The sequence below is a fragment of the Chrysochloris asiatica genome, unplaced genomic scaffold (genome assembly GCF_000296735.1).
Source record: "Chrysochloris asiatica unplaced genomic scaffold, ChrAsi1.0 scaffold00005, whole genome shotgun sequence".
Classification (NCBI taxonomy): Eukaryota; Metazoa; Chordata; class Mammalia; order Afrosoricida; family Chrysochloridae; genus Chrysochloris; species Chrysochloris asiatica.
In genome coordinates this window covers 15,739,190-15,743,195 of record NW_006408523.1, presented here as the reverse complement: position 1 = coordinate 15,743,195, position 4,006 = coordinate 15,739,190, and positions in this window count along the sequence as shown.

Sequence of the window (4,006 nt, the reverse complement as noted above, 5' to 3'; positions counted from 1 at the left end):
TGCTCCTTGGAGGTCAAGATGTCCAAACTTGGTCTCTCATACTTTGGACATATTGTCAGGAAGGAGCAGTCGCTGGAGAAGGATATCATGTTTGGTAAGGTGGAGGGTCAGAGAAAAAGAGGAAGACCCCTAGCAAGATGGATTGGCAAAGTAGCTCAAGCGTGGCAACAATAGTGAGGTTGGCCCAGGACCAGGCAGTGTTTCGTTCTGTTATACATAGGGTCACTATGAGTCGATACTCGATGGCATCCAACAGCAGCAACAACGTGAGTCGGAACCAACTCGATGGCTCTTAACAATAGCAACACTTGAATCAAAGGTTTATTTTGCTGGTACATCATAGTCATTCTTGTTCTGTAGCTCAGAATAATGTAATCACCCAGAGAACAAAATATGGCAGCTTGGATGAAGGACGGGTCTAAGAGAATGGAGAGTAGGTATTGCTTTTGTTGAGTCAGGCATACCATAGTCCTCAAAGTGATAACTTTGCTCTTTAACACTTTCAAGAGGTCTTTTGCAGAAAATTTGTCCAATGCAGTAAGTCTTTGACTTCTTGACTGCTGCTTCCATGATCACTGTTTGCAAATGCAAATAAACAAAATCCTTGACAACTTCAATCTTTTCTCTATTTATTGTGCTGTGGTCTATTGGTACAGTTGTGAGGATTTTAATTTTATGTACACTGAGGTGTCATCCATAATGAAGGATGTTCACTTTCAACAAGCAAACGTATGTCCTCTGTGTCTCAGAGGTTGTTAAAGTTAGCCTTCCTCTAGTCCAGATGCAACGTCCTTCTTCATGTAGTCATACTTCTCAAATTACTTGCTATAATACATCGATTGAATAGTATGGTGAAAGGATACACCCTTGACACATACCTTTCATGATTTTCAACACTCAGTGTCCTGTTCTGTTTGAGAGACTGCCTCTGTTATATATACAGGTTCTGCATGAGCAATAAAAAGTATTCTGGAATTTCCATTCGTCACAATGTTATCCAGAGTTTGTTATGATCCACACACGTGTATTGTTGTTAAGTGCTGTTGAATCAGTTCTGACCCATTGAAACCCTGTATAGGTTTTATGAGGAGTGGCTGATGAGTTTGAACTGCTGACCTTGCAGTTCAAATCGACTTTGCAGTTCAGTGCATTAATCCACAGTGCCACACCAGGACTCCTCTAATGTGTATTGTTGTCGTTAAGTATGCCATCGAGTCAATTCCGACCCAGTAGTCATTGATTTTGTTGTTGTTAGGGTCAGGGTCAGGGTTAGGGTTATGTTGCTGGAAAAAAGTTGCGTAAGTGGCCTCCTCTGATAGGAACAGAACTTTCTCCTAGTTTTTCAAAACATATTTCAATTATGATGCAATGGGGGGAAATTTTTTTTTCATTTATTGCTGGCAATTATTTTATTGGTTTCTTAAAGGAAGAATTATTTTTTATTTAAGAAAGTCTACTAAAAAGGGAATGGGATAGCCAGGACAACAGAGAGATAGCAACCAACCCTGGTCTCAAAAAGACACTGTGAAGTTAAGAGGAAGTAGAGAGGACAGAGTCTGAGGGGACAGATTGAAAGGATAAAAATATGCTAAGAGGTAGGGATAGAAGTTTCCAGAGACTTTTAGAAGTGAGAAACAAACATTCGGTTGCCGTTCATCTGCCATATGGCATTAACCAAAACCAACCAACCAACCATCCGGTTGTCATCAAGTCAGCTCTGATTCATGTCTCCCCCCTGTGTTGCAGAGTAGAACTGCACTCCGTAGTCAAAGGTCATGCTTATGAAACCTTTTGGGAACAGGTCACCAGGTTTCCCTTCTGAAGCTCCTCTGGGTGAATTTAAACTTTCAAACTTTCAGTCAGTAGCCTCATGCTTAACAAACTGTGCTACAAAGGGACTCCTGCCATATGTGTATATCCCCACTTAAACTGGTTTTGCACATACTTACTCCCTAGTATTCCCAGTGAAAATCTACTTTGTGGCATCCTGTGAGGAGATTTTTTAAGGAATGAAAGAGAAAGGTCTGTGCCTCAGGTTTGGGTTGACATCAGAACTTAGAGATTAGGATATAAAAGAAAGTGCAAAGTAGAGCAAAAGAATTCCAAAGAAACTAGGTCACCTGAGTTGATCAGAAAATTCAGAAAGAGAGCTAGAAATAGAAACATCTTCCCTTCTTCTAAACCCTTGCCTCCACTCCCCACTGTGATCTATTTCCTGGTGTTTTTCCCACCTATGAAGTTAAAGGGGTAAAGGAGATGGTCCCCCCCTCCGGACCCTGCCAACCTTAACATTCCATGAATCAAAACTTCCTCTGCTATGGCTCCTTGGGTTCATGTGCCAGACCAGACAGCAAAGTCAGTTTGAACGGCAAGTTTGGACGTTCATGCTCACCAGCGTCTCATCAGAAATCATATACAGTGTCACTATGGGTCAGAAGCAACTCTATGGCACTTAACAACAGCAACAGCATTCTTTCCCTGAGAAGGAAAACAAAAATTAATGAAAAGACTTAACTTCATGGCAACAAACGATGAATGATGTGTTAAGATTCCTCCGGCACTTGTATAACGTCTGCGCTAAAAATTCGAATGTGTTTTGAAATGACTACTTTAGTATATGTAAAATGTGTGTCAGAACATTTGTGTAATTACATTGTTTCTTTTTCTTTTTCAAAAGCCAACAGGTCTATTATTTGTGTACCAATAAGCAGAAATGTCAACTTCCCACTCTTTCCGAACCAGGCAGGTTACAGATGGGCAACACATGATGTCAAGTAACAATTGATGTTGAAGGCTCAGTTCAATCAATTAGTAAAAACAAGGTTGTTTGGAAGGAAAATATTAAATTGTTTCAGTTTATCTGATTGTGTTTAAGGAACTTTGGTCACAATCAACTACCATTTAGAAGAACAGGGGTGACTTGGTTAGGTTGCTTCATTGAAAGAAATAGTTGTACTTTGGTCTGTTTTGCAATGAAGCGACTGATCCAAGGAAAGGGAAGTCACTGTTGTAACCCCTATAAGGAGCAGACTTCGATGAAACTAAGTTACTCTGTGGATCCTACATTTAATGCACCTGACTGCTAACTGAAAGGATGGAGGTTCAGGTCCACAGGTAACTCTGAAGAAAGGTCTAGGGATCCCCTCCCACACAAATCAGACATGGAAAGCCACACAGTTCTACCCTGAAACACATGAGTTTTCATGATTTGGAATTGACTCAAAACCAACTCTTTTTGTTTCTTTCTGGGTGTTTTTATTGTTTGCTTGTTTTACTTGTTGCTGTTGTTGTTAAGTGTCATCAAGCCAGTTCGAACTCATAGTACTCTGTATAGGGTTTCGGAGGCGGATTGGAGGATTTCAACGGAACCAGTGACTTTCTGGTCAAGTATGTATCCTATAGTGCCAGATCAGTATTCCATTTTACCTATTGTTGTTGTTAGGTGCCATCAAGTCGGCACCAACCCATTGCAACCTTATGCACAGCAAAATGAAACACTGCGATCCTGGACCAACCTCACTACTGTGCCATGCTTGAGTCGATCAATGCTGCCACTTGGCCAATCCATCTCGTTGGGGGTCTTCCTCTTTTTCTCTCATCATCCCACCTTACCAAACATGATATCCTTCTCCAGTGACTGGTCCCTCTTGACACTATGTCCAAAGTATGAGAGACGAAGTTTGGCCATCTTGGCCTCCAAGGAGCACTCTGGCTGTACTTCTTCTAAAAGGATCTATTGGTTCTTTTGGCAGACCATGGCACTTCCAATATTCTCCTCCAACACCATAACTCAAAAGCATCAATTCTTCTATGGTCTTCCTTATTCACTGTCCAGCTTTCACATGCATATGAGGTTATTGAAAATACTATGACTTGGGTTAGGCGCACCTTAGTCCTCAAGCTGATATCTTTGCTCTTCAATACTTTAAAAAGATCTTGTGCAGCAGATTTGCCTAATGCAATACGTCATTTGATTTCTTGATTGCTGCTTCTGTGAGTGCTGATA